The sequence below is a fragment of the Tursiops truncatus genome, chromosome 19, assembly GCF_011762595.2.
Source record: "Tursiops truncatus isolate mTurTru1 chromosome 19, mTurTru1.mat.Y, whole genome shotgun sequence".
NCBI lineage: Eukaryota > Metazoa > Chordata > Mammalia > Artiodactyla > Delphinidae > Tursiops > Tursiops truncatus.
The window spans coordinates 58,384,945-58,403,550 of record NC_047052.1 but is presented as its reverse complement, the minus strand read 5'-3'; the positions used below and the strand labels follow the sequence as shown (position 1 = coordinate 58,403,550).

General features: G+C 51.1%; 1 long non-coding RNA gene across 3 annotated transcripts in view; it reads right to left on the bottom strand.

The window, feature by feature from the left end:
- Positions 1-9,063, bottom strand: part of LOC141277176 (uncharacterized) — an 80,045-nt gene extending 70,982 nt beyond the window's left edge. For all 3 annotated transcript variants that reach the window (XR_012328123.1, XR_012328122.1, XR_012328124.1), the window contains exons 1-2: positions 8,733-9,063; positions 6,452-6,528 (exon numbers count right to left, since the gene is read on the bottom strand). This is a non-coding gene — a long non-coding RNA (uncharacterized lncRNA). The remainder of the gene's footprint in view (positions 1-6,451; positions 6,529-8,732) is intronic.
- Between the last annotated feature and the right edge of the window lie 9,543 nt (positions 9,064-18,606).

Here is an 18,606-nt window from a genome sequence, read left to right as displayed (position 1 = left end):
ATCTACAAAAACAAACCCATAAAAATTAAGAAAACAGTAATAGGAACACACATATCGATATTTACCTTAAATGTGAATGGATTAAATGCTCCAACCAAAAGACACAGGCTTGCTGAATGGATACAGAAACAAGATCCATATATATGCTGTCTATAAGAGACCCATTTCAGACCTAGGGACACATACAGACTGAAAGTGAGGGGATGAAAAAGGATATTCCATGAAAATGAAAATCAAAAGAAAGCTGGAGTAGCAATACACATATCAGATAAAATAGACTTTAAAATAAAGAATGTTACAAGAGACAAGGAAGGACACTACATAATGATCAAGGGACCAATCCAAGAAGAAGATATAACAATTATAAATATATATGTACCCAACGTAGGAGAATCTCAATACATAAGGCAACTGCTAACAGCTGTAAAAGAGGAAATTGACAGTAACACAATTATAGCAGGGAACTTTAACACTTTACTTACACCAATGGAGATCATCCAGACAGAAAATTAATAAGGAAACACAAGCTTTAAATAACACAATAGACCAAATAGATTTAATTGATATTTATAGAACATTCCATCCAAAAACAGCAGATTACACATTCTTCTCAACTGCACACAGAACATTCTCCAGGATAGATCACAACTTGGATCACAAATAAAGCCTCAGTAAGTTTAAGAAAACTGAAATCATATCAAGCATCTGTTCCGAACACAAGGCTATGAGATTAGAAATCAATTACAGGGGGAGAAAAACGTAAAAAACACACACATGGAGGCTAAACAATATGTTAATAAATAACCAAGAGATCACTGAAGAAATCAAAGAGGAAATCAAAAACTACCTAGAGACAAATGACAACAAAAACACGATGATCCAAAACCTATGGGATGCAGCAAAAGCAGTTCTAAGAGGGAAGTTTATAGCAATACAAGCCTACCTCAAGAAACAAGAAAAATCTCAAATAAACAATCTAAACTTACACCTAAAGGAACTAGAGAAAGAAGAACAAAACCCAAAGTTAGTAGAAGGAAAGAAATCATAAAGATCAGAGCAGAAATAAATGAAATAGAAACAAAGAAAACAATAGCAAAGATCAATAAAACTAAAAGCTGGTTCTTTGAGAAGATAAACAAAAATGATAAACCTTTAGCCAGACTCAAGAAAAAGAGGGAGAGGACTCAAATCAATAAAATTAGAAATGAAAAAGGAAAAGTTGCAACAGACACCACAGAAATACAAAGCATCCTAAGAGACTACTACAACCAACTCTATGCCAATAAAATGGACAACCTGGAAGAAATGGACAAATTCTTAGAACCGTATAACCTTCATCAGGAAGAAATAGAGAATATGAACAGACCAATCACAAGTAATGAAATTGAAACTGTGATTCAAAATCTTTCAACAGGGCTTCCCTGGTGGCGCAGTGGTTGAGAATCTGCCTGCTAATGCAGGGGACACGGGTTCGAGCCCTGGTATGGGGGGATCCCACATGTCGTGGAGCAACTAGGCCCGTGAGCCCCAACTACTGAGCCTGCGTGTCTGGAGCCTGTGCTCCACAACAAGAGAGGCCGCAATAGTGAGAGGCCCATGCGATGAAGAGTGGCCCCTGCTTGCCACAACTAGAGAAAACCCTCACACAGAAACGAAGACCCAACACAGCAAAAATAAATAAATAAGTTAATAAACTCCTATTCCCAACATCTAAAAAATAAAAAATCTTCCAACAAACAAAAGTCCAGAACCAGATGGCATCAGAGGTGAATTCTATCAAACATTTAGACAAGAGCTAACACCCAACCTTCTCAAACTCTTCAGAAATTTGCAGGGGAAGGAACACTCCCAAACTCATTATATGAGGCCACCATCACCCTGATACCAAAACCAGACAAAGATACTACAGAAAAAGAAAATTAGAGACCAATATCACTGATTAATATAGATGTAAAAATCCTCAACAAAATACTAGCAAACAAAATTGAACAACACCTTAAAAGGATCATACACCATGATCAGGTGGGGTTTATCCCAGGGATGCAAGGCTTCTTCAATACACAAAAATCAATCAATGTGATACACCATATAAAAAAATTGTAGAATAAAAATATGATCATCTCAATAGATGCAGGAAAAGCTTTTGACAAAATTCAGCACCGATTTATGATATAAAAAAAGCTCTCCAGAAAGTGGGCACAGAGAGAACCTACCTCAACATAATAAAGGCCATATATGACAAACCCACAGCAAACATCATTCTCAATGGTGAAAAACTAAAAGCATTTCCTCTAAGATCAGGAAAAAGACAAGGATGTCCACTCTCACCACTATTACTCAACATAGTTTTGGAAGTCCTAGCCATGGCAATCAGAGAAGAAAAAGAGATAAAAGGAATACAAATTGTAAAAAAAGAAGTAAAATTATCACTGTTTACAAGTGACACGGTACTCTACATAGTGAATCCTAAAGATGCCACCAGAAAACTACTAGAGCTAGTCAATGAATTTGGTAAAGTTGCAGGATACAAAATTAATGCACAGAAATCTCTTGCATTCCTATACACTAACAATGAAAGATCAGAAAGAGAAATTAAGGAAACAATCCCATTCACCATTGCAACAAAAAGAATAAAATACATAGGAATTAACCTACCTAAGGAGGTAAAAGACCTGTACTCAGAAAACTATAAGACACTGCTGAAAGAAATCAAAGATGATATAAACAGATGGAGGTATAAACCATGTTCTTGGATTAGAACAATCAATATTGTGAAAATGACTATACTACCCAAAGCAATCTACAGATTCAATGCAATCCCTGTCAAATTACCAGTGGCATTTTCTACAGAACTAGAACAAAAAAATCTTAAAACTTGTATGGAGACACAAAAGACCCCAGATAGCCAAAGCAGTCTTGAGGGAGATTAAAAGAGCTGGAGGAATCAGACTTCCTGACTTCAGACTATACTATAAAGCTACAGTAATCAAGACTATATGGTACTGGCACAAAAACAGAAATATAGATGAATGGAACAGGATAGAAGGCCCAGAGATAAACCTACGTATCTATGGCTAACTCATCTATGACAAAGGAGGCAAGGATATACAGTGGAGAAAAGACAGTCTCTTCAGTAAGTGGTGCTGGGAAAACTGGACAGCTACACATAAAAGAATGAAATTAGAACACTCCATAATACGATACACAAAAATAAACTCAAAATGTATTCGAGACCTAAATGTAAGACCAGACACTATAAAACTCTTAGAGGAAAACATAGACAGAACACTCTATGACATCAATCACAGCAAGATCCTTTTTGACCCACCTCCTACAGAAATGGAAATAAAACCAAAAATAAACAAATGGGACCTAATGAAACTTCAAAGCTTTTGCACAGCAAAGGAAAACATAAACAAGACGAAAAGACAACCCTCAGAATGGGAGAAAATATTTGCAAATGAAGAAGCTGACAAAGGATTAATCTCCAAAATTTACAAGCAGCTCATGTAGCTCAATATCACAAAAACAAACAACCCAATCCAAAAATGGGCAGAAGACCTAAATAGACATTTCTCCAAAGAAGATATACAGATTGCCAACAAACACATGAAAGAATGCTGAACATCACTAATCATTAGAGAAATGCAAATCAAAACTACAGTGAGGTATCACCTCCCAGCAGTCAGAATGGCCATCATCAAAAAATCTACAAACAATAAATGCTGGAGAGGCATTTACTGGAGAAAAGGGAACGCTCTTGCACTGTTGCTGGGAATGTAAATTGCTATAGCCACTAGGGATAACAGTATAGAGGTTCCTTAAAAAACTAAAAATAGAAGTACCATACGACCCAGCAATCCAACTACTGGGCATTTGCCCTGAGAAAACCATAATTCAAAAAGAGTTATATACAACAATGTTCATTGCAGCTCTACTTACAATAGCCAGGACATGGAAGCAACCTAAGTGTCCATCGACGGATGAATGGATAAAGAAGATCTGGCACATATATACAATGGAATATTACTCAGCCATAAAAAGAAACAAAACTGAGTTATTTGTAGTGAGGGGGATGGACTTAGAGTCTGTCCTACACAGTGAAGTAAGTCAGAAAGAGAAAAATAAATACCGTGTGCTAACAGAGATATATGGAATCTAAAGAAAAAAAGTTTATGAAGAACCTAGGGGCAGGACAGGATTAAGGACACAGACGTAGAGAAAGGACTTGAGGACACAGGGAGGAGGAAGGGTAAGCTGGGACAAAGTGAGAGAGTGGCATGGACATATATACATTACCTAATGTAACATCAATAGTTACTGGGAACAGCCATATAGCACAGGGAGATCAGCTCGGTGCTTTGTGACCACCTAAACGGGTGGGATACGGAGGGTGGGAGGGAGATGCAAGAGAGAGGGGATATGGTGATATATGTATAGGTATAGCTGATTCATTTTGTTATACAGCAGAAACTAACACACCATTGTAAAGCAATTATACTCCAATGAAGGTGTAAAAGGAAAAAAAAAAGAAAAAGAAAGCCCAGAGATAAATCTACACACCTATGGTCAACTAATCTATGACAAAGGAGGCAAGACTATACAATGGAGAAAAGACAGTCTCTTCAATCAGTGGTGTTGGGAAAAATGGACACTTACATGTAAAAGAATGAAATTAGAACACCCCCTAACACCATACAGAAAAATAAATTCAAAATGGATTAGGGACCTTAATGTAAGACCGGACAGTATAAAACTCTTAGAGGAAAACAAAGGAAGAATACTCTGACATAAATCACAGCAAGATCATTTTTGATCCACCTCCTAGAGTAAGGCAATAAAAAAGAAAACTAAACAAAGGGGACCTAATGAAACATAAAAGCTTTTGCAAAGCAAACTACAAACAAGACGAAAAGACAACCCTCATAATGGGAGAAAATATTTGCAAACGAATCAATGGACAAAGGATTACTCTCCAATATATACAAACAGCTCATGCAGCTCAATATTAAAAAAACAAACAACCCAATACAAAAATGGGCAGAAGATCTAAATAGACATTTCTTCCAAGAAGACATAGAGATGGCCAAGGAGCACATGAAAAGCTGCTCTACATCACTAATTATTAGAGAAATGCAAATCAAAACTACAATAAGGTATCACCTCACACCTGTTAGAATGGGCATCATCAGAAAGTCTACAAACAACAAATGCTGGAGAGGGTGTGGAGAAAAGGAACCCTCTTCCACTATTGGTGGGAATGTAAATTGATACACTCACTATGGAGAACAGTATGGAGGTTCCTTAAAAAACTAAAAATAGAATTACTATATGATCCAGCAATCTCACTACTGGGCATATACCCAGAGAAAACCATAAATCAAAAAGACACATTCACCACAATGTTCACTGCAGCACTATTTACAATAGCCAGGTAATGGAAGCAACCTAAATGCCCACAGACAGACGAATGGATAAAGATGTGGTACATACATACAACGGACTATTAGCCATAAGAAGGAATGAAATTGGGTCATTTGTAGAGAAGTCGATGGATCTAGAGACTGTCATACAGAGTGAAGTAAGTCAGAAAGAGGAAAACAAATATTGTATATTAATGCATATATGTGGAACTTAGAAAAATGGTACAGATAAACCAGTTTTCAGGGCAGAAATAGAGACACAGATGTAGAGAACAAACGTATGGACACCAAGGGGGTAACGCCATGGCGGGGGGTGGGGGGGGATAAATTGGGAGACTGGGATTGACATGTATACACTTATATGTATAAAATAGATAACCAATAAGAACCTGCTGTATAAAAAAAATAAAATAAAATTTTTAAATTTTTAAAAATATATAAAATTTTAAAAATAAAACAGAAAATAAAGTTCTTCCCTTCCCATAGATGTATTTATATGAATGAATTATTTCCATGCTTATATCTATAAACACAAAAAAGAGCAATAAAACCTACCTTGAACCAAAAAAGAAAAAAAAAAACAGAACCCACCAGTTATACAGATGAAAACCCTATCAGGGCACTTGCTCCAGCAGTAAACAATTCTGAAGTTGGTCAGAGGTGGGGAATCGTCTCGCATGCAGCCAGCAGCCCCCCACCCCGCAAGGAGCGTCCTCATTGCAAGCCTGGGGGACCGTGCGGAGGCGTCTGCGAGTAAACGTGAGCTGAGCCCCAGGCCAGCTGCTGCTGAACTGTTCCCACCCTTCCCAGGTAAAACACCTGAATGTGTGCAAGGACTTGAAAGCCTACAGGAAGCCCCGTGCACAGGAAGGGCCGTGGAGCCACCCCAGCCACAGCACGCAGGCCGACTTGGTGTCTGCAGGCCAGCCAGGATGGTCCTGGCCCCGGGCGCTCTTCTGGAAGCTTTCCATTTCCCTGCCTGAGGTACCCCTCCTGTTCCGGCCCCCACTGCTTTTTTCCTTCCTCACCTCTGCCCGGGGAGAAATTCCAGCGGCAGGTATGGGTGACACATCCTCTTCTTTAGCAGGTGGCAGCCCGGCAACTCCTGCAAAAAGTCCAGCAGAGCCCCACTCACACCGGGCCACCCACAAAGCCGTGGCCACTCACTCCCTCCCACCAGCCCAGCCCCGACACTGCTGACGGGGCAGAGAATATGGCGTCAGGCACAGCTGCAGGGGCTCTTGCTGCCTGGGGCGGTTTATATTGACCTCAAACCAGGCACACCTGGGGAGGGCTGGTGGGCTGGGTCAGGCTGCCCAGGTCAGCCAATCCTCGCCCATCACGGGCTCATAGCTGCAGAAAATGGGCCTTGCTGCACCGGCCAGGTCCAAGGAACAGGTGTGGGCTCCTGAGTCAGGATAGACAAGGGGCTGCAGCTCTGGCTTGTTTTCTAATCTTTTTTTTTTTTTTTTTTTTTTTTTTTTGCGGTACGTGGGCCTCTCACTGCTGTGGCCTCTCCCATTGCGGAGCACAGGCTCCGGACGTGCAGGCTCAGCAGCCATGGCTCACGGGCCCAGCCGCTCTGCGGCATGTGGGATCCTCCCGGACCGGGGCACGAACCCGTGTACCCTGCATCGGCAGGCGGACTCTCAACCACTGCGCCACCAGGGAAGTTCTGTTTTCTAATCATTTTATCTGGTCCATGAGTGGGAGACAACTTTAAGAAGACCCTCTCGTAATGAGAGGAACCCAGGAGTCAGGGAGAGGAGGGGTGGTGGGTGGAGACAGAGGCCTGGTGCCCCGGCGGCACTGGAAGCCTCTGGAAGACGCGGTGGAGGGAGGCCACACAGAGTGAAGCCCAGGGTCACAGACCTGTCCAGGAGCTGCTGTTTGTTAGTTCAGGTCCTGCTCTGAGGTGCTCAGGGTCAGCTCTGACCAACAGGTGAGTTGGGGGTGCTCTGCAATGAGGGCTATGTGCACGGTTCCTGCGTGCACAGCCCTGCCGGGTGCCTGCCCAGGCGAGCTCTGTATCCTGGGAGGGGCCTGACCACGAGAGCCCCATGGGCTGCTGGGTACCTGCTCAGGTGAGCTCCGTATCCTGGGAGGGGCCTGTCCACGAGAGCCCCATGGGCTGCTGGGTACATGCTCAGGTGAGCTCCATATCCTGGGAGGGGGCTGTCCACGAGAGCCCCTTGGGCTGCTGGGTACCTGCTCAGGTGAGCTCCGTATCCTGGGAGGGGGCTGTCCACGAGAGCCCCGTGGGCTGCTGGGTACCTGCTCAGGTGAGCTCCATATCCTGGGAGGGGCCTGTCCACGAGAGCCCCGTGGGCTGCTGGGTACATGCCCAGGTGAGCTCCATATCCTGGGAGGGGGCTGTCCACGAGAGCCCCGTGGGCTGCTGGGTACCTGCTCAGGTGAGCTCCATATCCTGGGAGGGGCCTGTCCACGAGAGCCCCGTGCACTGGGAGGGGGGTATGAACAAGCCCCCTCTCTCTGCAGCTGGCACAGAGTTGCTTAGGGTGTAGATTAAAATCAGCCGAGGGCAGAGGTCAGGAGCAGCATCGGGGGTCCCTTGGGTGTGGCCACCCAGGGAAGCCCTCCTGAATCCTGAGGTGCAGGGTTTTTTGGGGTCGGTCATGTCGACATGAGGACCACCATGTGCCCGACCTCGGCCTCCAGCCCCCGGGAAAGGAAGCCCCACTGTGTATCATGCCGTCAGCACAGACCAGCCTGGAGCGAGGCCCATGGAGCACGGACACTCCCGTCAGACTCAAGGTGACCTCTGGAGCCAGGACAGAGGCCCGGCCTCTCTGTGGGCAGGTGAACCCGCACCACACAGGCTGGTGCAATGCCCGTTCCGTGGGGTCAGCATGGGTGCACGCGGGTCAGCCAGTGTCCCTGTGCCTCAGCCTGTGACCGCTGACCACACTGTCCTGCTCTGCTCACAAGAGCGAGGCCAATGGAGGGACAACGGGGGTGGGAACAAAGCCGGGTGACAGTCAGGTGAGAAAGGGTCCAGGGAGCGAGAACCCGGCTGCTCTTGCCTAGTGCGCCGAGAGCTGACGTCCGCCCTGTAGTCAGTCAGTCGTCTCCCCATATCCTGAGATAGGGCTGCCTTTCCTGCACCCTGGGACAGGGTCATGCCTGTGTATACAGCAGGATACACAGCGGTACCTGCTGCAAGCCCGATGCCTGCCCTCGCCATGTAGTTGGGGCTTGGTGACAGGGGACATCCCGACAGCACATGGGGCCGACCCCGGGGAGGATGTTGGGGCGAAGCGTTTGGGAGCGTCTGGAGGGAACACTCACCTGTCAGCACAGGGGGACTGAGGACACCGACCAAGGGGGGCAGGCGGGGAGCCCAGGGAGGGTCCTGGGTCATCCCCGAGGCTGGAGAAGGGGTGGTAGCTGCGGGAGATGGCGGCTGGGACGAAGAGCTTACCACCCGACAGGAGATAGGCCAGCCGGGGCAGCAGGGGGAGGTGAACACTGTGCCCGACAGAAGGACGGAGAGACCAGCAGGCCCAGCCGTGGGCGTGGGTATCCGGGCTGCTCTTTGTTGGCCCGAACCCGAAGGGCCCCCAGCGGCCCGGAGCCCGGCTCCGCCCCCAGCGCCCGGGGCCCGGCTCCGCGCCCGGAGCCCGGCTCCGCCCCCAGCGCCCGGGGCCCGGCTCCGCGCCCGGAGCCCGGCTCCGCCCCCAGCGCCCGGGGCCCGGCTCCGCGCCCGGAGCCCGGCTCCGCCCCCAGCGCCCGGGGCCCGGCTCCGCCCCCAGCGCCCGGGGACTGGGTCCCGCTCCGGCCCCAGCGCCCGGGGCCCGGTTCCGCGCCCAGCACCGCTGGAAATCACCCCGTGTCCAGCCAGACCCCAGCCAGGAAGAGAAGACCCGTGTACAGCCTTAACGTGATTAATATGCCCAGAAGTGTCCTTTAAAGTCAATCTCTCCTCTGGCTCTGATTCTACACTGAACGGTGCAGATAGCCAAGCAGGAGCAGACCAGCACCCCTGGCCAGGTACACCCACAGTGGCCACCCCCAGGAGAGCCTAGAGCTGCGGGTACCCACGATGGCCCAAGAGGCCCAGCCAGCAGGGAGTGCTTGCTTTGTGCATGGGATCAGAGGTCGGCTCTGGGCATACCTCAGTCAGGTGTACACCGGGGCGTATGGACAGCAGATGGGAGATGTGAGGGCACCTGGGCTCCCCAGCAAAACCTTCAGGCCAAATGTAGCCCCCAACCAATCTCCCGGGCTAGCCCGCCCACCCCCTGCCCCCCACCTCCTGCAGAAGGAAGGCAGGCTCAGGGAAGGCTTCCTCCAACAGGGCCCCTTGGCTGGAGACAGGGACCACTCACCTGAGGACCCGTGCGTCCTGCAGTAAGGCCAACGCTACCCCAAAACCCACATCCTTACCCCTCCTTCTGTGGGGCATCGTGTGCCTCCCAGTCTTCCCACATGGCATCCGGGGCCTTGTCTCCAAATGCCACCACTGCCTGGAATGAGCCCGTGTCCACGGGAAGAAGAGTCAAAGGGGCATGGCAGGAGTCAAACGGAAACTGGTGGAGAGAGGGAGCAGCAGAGGAGAGAGACAAGAAGAGAGGGAGAGTTAACAGCAGGCCTGCAGGCGGGCCTGCAGCCGTGAGGACGCCCGCGCCGGGGCCGGGGAGCCTGGCGAACGTGCTGCCTCACCAGCTCACCCACAACGGGATGTAGTCTCTCCTCCCGGCCCCCCTCCCCCCCGGCCAGTCAGCAGGGGCACAGCATCATTTCAGAGGACAGAACAGGATGACAAGACGCATCCAGTGCCCCGGGAGAACAGAGATGGGAGGTGTGTGGCCGGACACTCCTCCCACCCAGGCCCACTCTCTGGATCCCTGAGTCTCTTTGGGTGCTCATCCGGGGTCAGCCTTTGCCGCCTGCAGGTCCTGAAGCCCAGCTGAAGGGTGAGCGGGCCATAAAACAAGCAGAACCCCTCTCTGAACCCCTCTCAGCTCCGTGAGCCCCAGCTCTGAATACAGGAAGAGCTCAGCGCAGTGAGCAAGGTGGCAGGAATACCGTGCCAGGGGTGCTACCCGGTGATTCCGGCTTCCTCATGGGCTTCCACTAGGAAACCGAGGATGCACTGCTCCAAAAGGGCCCAGGATGCAATAAAGTCACTTGAGAATTCATCAAGGCTTCTAAAACCATGTATTTGAGAAGTTCACTTGAGACACTAAATTATCTGCTGACAGAAAAACATTTGAGGGATTAATATAATGAAATGGAAACATGCAGACCAGTGTCACTTCCATGTGAAAGATGGGGAGGGAGGACCCCCTCTCCCCAACAAAGTCCGGAGGCCTCAGAACTCCCAACACCCCCTCCCCCTCAACACACACTATTTGGGGCCTCTCTTCTCCTTGAAGAGCTCCCGATAGCAGCTGATCACGTTGTTCACGCCCCGGCAGACGCGGAGGCTGCGCTCCAGGTTGGGATCGTTGTCCCTGACGATCTGCAGGCCAGCATCGAAATGTGCTAGGGCCTTGGCCAGGTACCTGGCCGTGAGCTGGCGGGAAGCCGTCGAGCTGTCCTCACCCTCCTCCCCGGCTGCCAGCTCCTGCTCCAGCCCCACCAGCTCCTCGTTGGACAGGTCTGCGCCCTGGCTCTGCAGCAGCTCAGCCACATCCGCCTCTGCCACCTCCCCGAAACCCAAGCCGTGCGCCAGCGCCACGACGTCCCGCCTGATCTGCGGGAGGGCCTCCCCGGGTCGGGGGCGGGCGTCGTGCTGGAGGCACTCGGGCCACAGCTTCCTCCAACCCCGGTTCAACGTCGCGGGCGGAACCTCCTCCCAGGACTCGAAGATGTTGTGCACAGCGTCCAGGATGCTATAGTCCCGCCAGAAGTCCGAGGCCGCTGACCGCTCGCCAGCGCCTCCCGCCCTCGCCGCCAAGAGGCGGAAGACCCTCCGCAGGTAGCAGGCCTTGAACGTGGCGACCACGTCCTGGGTCATGGGCTGGATGAGGGCCGTGGTGTCCTTGGGCAGGTACTCCACGCGCACGTGGTCGGAGAGGTCGTCCAGGTTCCCTGGGCGGCCAGGAGTGCTGTCCAGGACGAGCAGAGCTTTATACGGGAGCCCGTGCCGGGCGCAGTACCTCTCCACAGCGGGGCAGAAGAAGTGCACGAACCACTCCTGGAAGAGGCTCACAGTGACCCAGGCCTTCCTGTGCGAGCGCCACAGCACGGGCAGGTTGGGCTTGGAGAAGCCCCGGAGGGCGCGCGGGTTCTCTGAGGGGTACACCAGCAGCGGCTTCAGCTTGAAGTCGCCGGCGGCGTTGCTGCCGAGCAGCAGGGTCAGGAGATCTTGGGCGGCTGTGAACCCGGGGCCTGGCTTCTCCGCCATGGAAGGGCCCGTCCTGCCCGGCAGCCGCCTCCAGAAGAGCCGGGTCTCGTCCACGTTGAACACCTGCCGGGCCGTGTAGCCGCCCTCCTGGATCACCCTCCGCAGCAGCGCCGGATACCTGCGCGCAGCCTCTGCGTCTGCGCGCGCCGCCGCGCCTCCGGCCCCGAGGCTGCGCAGCCCGTGCCGCGCCTTGAAGCGCGCGAACCAGCCGCGGCTGGCGCCGAAAGTCTCCGCCTCGGAGCCCTCACCCTGCGCCCGCTTGAGCTCCTCAAACAGGCTGCGGGCCTTCTCCTGGACGAGCACCACGCTGACCGGCACGTCACGCCGGTTCTGGTCCTCGATCCACACGCTCAGCAGCCGCTCCATGTTCTCCATCACCAGGCTGCGGCTGCGCGTCAGCTTACAGGCCGCGTGCGGGGTGGCCGCCTGGGAACTCGCTCGGATCTTGTCCTTGTTGTCACGAATGGTGGCCACAGTGGAGGTGGAGAGACCCAGTGCCCTCCCGATTCGGCTGAGCTTCTCTCCGGCTTCGAAGCGCCGCAGTACCTCCAGCTTCACCTGCAGGTTGATGGCCTTTCGGTCCCGCTTGGCACTTGGGCGCTGGCCCGCCCTCGGCGGCCTCTTCAGGGGGGGCTTCGGGCCCGCATCACTCTCTCCGGACACCACAACAGAATATTTATGTTCCCGCCCTGAGCCCGCTGATTTCAGGGCCGCTGCCGCCCCAGCCCTGACCCGCTGTAAAATGGGGAGACAACGTTTACCGGTGGGAAGTGCTGACGGGCCTGGGTAAAACCCTTAGAGGTCCCTGACTAGTCTCTCTCTTTAGGTGGGAGATTCGGGGCCACATCCGGCCACTCGATGAGTCTGGCCCCGTGGACTAAATAAACTCCACCCCCAGGATTGCAGCAAGCCTCTGAAAACCCTCTGCCACTTTCCTTCCACTCTTCCACTTTTTTCTGAAAACCCTCTACCACTTTCCCCGCTGACACCACCATCCCCGGTCACCTACTCGCCGGCCTCCTGAAGCATCCAGGGTGGCGTAATACACCACAAACTGATGTCAGACCAAATACAGAACCCAGAAATTACCAGCACGTCATAGCCGGGCCCAGGGACGGGCATCCACAGTGCATAAACCTCAGCTCAGAGCTTGGTGGCAACCCGGGAAAGCAGAGGAACGAGCTGTCCATGGAGCCAACACGCTTCATGGCCCCGAGCTCGCAAGACCTTGAGCAATGTCATTAATTAAGGGTGTCAGGACTCAAGGTTTTTGTTTTGTTTGTGTGTTGTTTTGATTTTTTGGTTGGTCTGGCCAAGCCGCGCGGCATGGGGGATCTTAGTTCTCCAGCCAGGGATCGGACCCGTGCCCCCTGCCGTGGAAGAGCGGAGTCCTAACCACTGGACCACCAGGGGAGTCCCTGTTTTTGGTTTTTTTAATGAAGGAAATACTTGTGCAGGGTTCAATTACCCAGACGGGCTCCTGGAGAACCCGGCGAGGGGCAGGCCTGCCTCCAGCCCTGGGGCCCCGAGGTGGCCAAGGAGACCCACTTCCCAGTGTCCTTCCACAGGGGGGTGGGCCAAGCACCTTGTTTCTTCCAGGAGCAGCATCTCTCAGAGCCCAGCTCTACACTCCCGACTGGTGATGGGAGTTTGACAGTAAAGCAGCCCTGGGTGTTCTCTGAGAGTTGCCGGCAGGACACCGGCTGAGCCGGACTTGGGCAGATCTAGGCAGGGCCACCGCAGGCGTTCCCAGGCCTCGCAGTGTCTCAGGAAGACCAGGAATGGCAGTCAAGGGTGGGAAAGGTCAGGGTGTGGTCCACTCTCCCCCCTCACCTGGCAGGAGACCCCAGCCATGCTCCTTGGCTGGTCTGCCCTCCTTCCCACGTGTGAGCAAGTCCCTCTGTCCTCCTGGGGAAGCCCCCTGGGTTACCCACCAGGATCAAAGACATGCAGGCACCCCGTGACACAGAGATAAGCTTTGGTCCTTGTGTCTTGAGGCCACCCAGAGGACAGGCAGGCCCAGGGGCAGAAGAGCCAGAGGGGCAGCAGCCAAGATGAGGGTGTGTGTTCTGGGATGAGAAACCAACAGCGGCCCACATTCCCTAGCGGGGCTGGGCACATGACTCCAAGATAGCCACTAAAAAGAAAGGCTGGAGCTGCCTGTGCCACTGGAAGGGACCTCAACACAAGACAAAGTGAAATCAGTGAGGTGCAGAGCGTTAATGGGCTTCCTTTGGAAATGTCTGTGTGCCCCGTTCATACACACGCCCATGTGTGTGAATTGCACGTGTGTACAGGAAAGAGGAAGGGTGTACGATGGGTGGCAGTGGCCATTTCCAGAGAGGAAGACTGGCTGTGGGGTTTCAACGTTATGTGCTTCTCTTAAGGTTTGAATTACTTTATAATGCATATACATGTTTTATATACATTTAAAATTTTTCTTTAAAATGGGAGGATAAATAATGACTGCTGTATTTCTATCTCTGTGCAAGAGAGACTACAACTACAGTAAGTCCCCTACGTATGAACGAGTTCCGTTCTAAGAGCACGTTTGTAAGTCCAATGTGTTCGTAAGTCCAACGACGTTAGCCTAGGTACCCAACTTACACAATCGGCTATACAGTACTGTACTGGAATAGGTTTATAATACTTTTCACACGAATAATACATAAATAACAAACAAACACAAAAAATAAAGAAAACATTTTTAATCTTACAGTACAGTACCTTGAAAAGTACCGTAGTACAGTACAACAGCTGGCATCCAGGGGCTGGCATCAAGGGAACAGGCAAGAAGAGTTACTGACTGGAGGAGGAAGAGGAGGTGGGAGATGGTAGGGCTGAAGGATCGTCAGCAGTAGGAGACGGAGGGCAAGCTGCAATTTCACTCACGCCTGACGTGGATGGCACAGGCTCGGGTTCCTTGCTGGATTTAATTCTATCCACCCTCTTGTAAAAACGATCCAGTGATGTCTGCGTAGTAGCTCTTTTTTTCTCGTCATAGATGACACGGTAGCACTGGATTGCATTCTGAACGGCTGCTGCAACCTTCGTGTACCGTTCTACATTCGGGTCCTGTGCCTCAAACACCAACAGCGCCTCCTCAAATAAAGAAAACCCCCTTGCCATTTCCTGCGTCGTGAATCTCTTCGGTTCTTCAGTTACTTCTTCTTCCTCCTGTCCCTCTTCATCCTTTCTCTGGGCCTCCAATTCCATCAGGTCTTCATTAGTGAGCTCCTCATGTTGCACAGCAAGGAGTTCAATGAAGTCGTCCTCTTGCAGATCTAGCTCCAGCTTCTCGCTGAGGGTCACTAAGTTGCTGAAGACCTCTTTGGACTCCTCATCCACCTTCTCAAATCCACGAAAATCGTGAACAAACTTCGGGCAAAGGTTCTTCCAAACCCCATTCATGGTGACGGCCGTAACCTCACTCCAGGCAAAGTCAATGTTTTTTATGGCCTTGTAGATGTTATAGTCCTTCCAAAATTGTCGCAAGGTTGTTCCTGATTCGTCACTCGCCTTTACTGCCTGACGAAAAGTGTGACGTAAGTAATATTTCTTGAAAGTCGCTATAACTCCCTGGTCCATAGGTTGGATGAGCGCCGTAGTATTCAGTGGCAGATGCACTACTTTGACGTTGGGATGAAAGTCGTCCATGAATGGGGGGTGGCCCGGAGCATTGTCAAGCAGCAAAAGAATGTTGAATGGGACGTCCTTCTCCAAGCAATATTTCTCTACCTCCGGGATAAAGTGGTGGAAAAACCAGTCCTGGAAAATGGCCTGTGTAACCCAGGCTTTGGGGTTACTCTTCCACACAACGGGAAGAGAGCCCTTGGCTATGTTTTTAAGGGCTCTTGGGTTCTCTGAGTGATAAACTAACAGAGGCTTCAGCTTCATATCACCGGAAGCATTGCCACCAAACAACAGCGTGAGCCTATCCTTTGATGCTTTATAGCCCGGCATCAACTTTTCCTCCTTACTGATGTAACTTCGGTCCGGCATCCTCTTCCAGTACAGTCCTGTCTCGTCCACATTAAACACCTGCTCGGGTAAATACGCGCCTTCATCGATAATTTCTCGAAGCGTTTCAGGAAATTCCCGGGCAGCTATTGTATCTGTACTCGCTGCCTTGTCACTCACTTTTACATTATGAAGTTTGGCTCTAGCCTTGAACCGGTGAACCCAGCTACGGCTGGCATTAAAAGATTTGCCCTCTGATTCTTCGCCGTGTTTCTTCTTCAAGTCTTCATAAAGGCTCTTGGCTTTCTCTTGAATCAGCATTAAGCTGAGTGGGACTCGACGCTGACGCTGATCCTGCATCCACACACTGAGAAGTTTCTCCATCTCCTCCATCACTTTTCCACGCTTCTTTGTTATTATTGTGGACGTCATCGGCATAGCAGACTTCACATGTTCCATGATCTTGTCCTTGTTCTTTACGATTGAGCCGATGGTTGAACGATTCAGGTTATAAGAATGAGCGACGTCTACCATCTTTTCGCCTCGCTCCACTCTCTCAATTATTTTCACTTTTGTTTCCATCGTTATCGCGTGGCGCTTCTTAGCAGTACCCGCTACATCACCGCTGCTTTTACGCTTGCTTCCGGACATCCTGGGCTTGAAATAAAGATACTGTACTACTGTACTCTATACAGTACTGTAAAGCACACAAAAGCACAACCACTTGTAGAGGATGCACGCACATGACAATGTACGCCAGACACGTGAACTAACTTACGTGATTGGACATGCGAACGCATGTTCGCATCTTTGAAAGTTCGTAACTTGGAGGTTTGTGTGTAGGGGACTTACTGTACTCTGTATTCAAATGGTGTGAGCCTGGGGAGGCCCCATCCTCAGACCCAGGAGCTGGGAGAGGGTGATGGGCAGGTCCTGAGCCCAGCCTGAGGGCGAGGGGTGGTGGGGGTGGGGGCTGGGCACAGTTGCTGAATGTGACCCTCCACGGCCTGGGGTGAAGGGGGGGTGGGAGGCGGGCTGGGTCCCGCAGGATGTGGCATCTCTGACTTTGGAGGACTCACAGCTCACCTGAGCTCCATCCGTGAAGGGCTTGGCCGGCTCTGCCAGGTCTCCAAACCGTTGGTCCTCGGGAGGGGCCTGGGCCAGGGCTGAGGGGAAAGAGCAGTGTTAGTGTCTGCAGGCCCACCCTGGGGACAAAGGGGTGAGGCACCCAAGCCCATTAATCAATCCGGAGGTCAACATGTCCTACTGGCCAGACACTCTGAGCCAGATGACACACCGCTTGCCCTCTGATTCACAGAGAACACCGTACCCTGGCTGACAGGCAGCCCCTTCCGATGCACACACACATACGTACCTCAAGAACACACCCAAGGCCCCTGAAACCCAAGTCACTGAAACACCAAGGAGATAGTCATTAGAAGCTTCCTTCAGCTGCAGCTGGGTGGTCAGTAAAGGGCTGACTCAGCAGGCCTGAGCTGTCCAAACCCTCCACACTCCAAACGAAAGTCTGGCCCTTGACCTGCTCCTGGGAGGAGACCTCTAAGCCCTTGGAAGATTCTGCCTGATAAGAACATCTTTGTTTACCTAAGTTCTTGGGTCACACAGATAGTTCATGCTAACAATGTGACATGGTAGTAACCCTGGGCCACACTGTACAGGTCTGACCTCTGGCGGGAGTTCAGGCTGAGTAACTAAGGTCAGTCATGTTCCATAACTCGGTGACTGACCCCCAGTAAAAATCCTGGACGTCACTGCAGGCGAGCCCCCCAGTGGCAGCATCCTGTGCGTGTCGTCGCACATCACTGCTGTGGGAATTAAGCACGACCCACACGACTCCCACAGGAAAGGACACCCGGAATCTCGTGCCTGGTATCTCCCAGACTAGGCACCTTTTTCCACCGCTGACTTTAATCTGTATCCTTCACTGTAATAAACTACAACCACGAATATAATAGCCTTGTTGAATTCTGTGACTCCTAGCAAATCACTTGAGGCTAAGGGGGGTCTTTGGGACCCCCGAACACACAGCAACAGTGACAGCCAAGGAAGAGCTTGGGACATCATTCTGGTCTCCCTGATAGCATCAGAGCAGTCATCTCCAAAACCACCCAGAGAAAGCCAGGGCCGGGCCCTACCCTCTCCCATGTGGGGACATCGAAGGGGCCAGCAACAGGCTGAGAGCAGGTAAGGGTACGGAGCAAAGGCAGGAGTTTTCGTGTAAACGTGAGACCATGCGGCTTCAGGACTGAGTGGACATAACCATGCATGCCCCAGAGGATCCTCGAGAGCACCAGGCCTAAGTCCGTTCAGTGCCAGCGGCTGCTTTGCCAACGTCCACACTCTTACGATGCAAAATCTCTTTTAACAGTGTGCATCACCTAAGCATCCGTTCCGTGGGAAGCTGGGAACTGGTACAGTTCCCTAAGAACAGTCCCCTAAGACGACAAACGCTGCCCATGGCTCAGAGAACAGCCCAGCACGACAGCCAGACACCCTGGGAGGACTGTGGACCCATGCGTACAAGGTGTCTCACCTGCACCTCACGTTCATGCCTGGGTGAAAACCAGTCGTGCATTATCAAGGGTTTCTTTAGCAGCAGCTAGATCCAGTTTGCAGTTTTTCCAACATGTGCAGAACCAGCTGCGTGCTGTCCCCCTGGGAGACCCCAGCACCATCCAGCAGCAGCCCCACCTCCCAGCCCCTCCTTTGAGTCTCTAACTGTCATAATTCCGACCTCTTCCCGGAGCGGACACAGTTCCCTGCAGTTCCTACCGCCATGACACCTTAGAGTTCTTTCTGTACTTTTTCACTCCTTCAATGCCTAGGTTA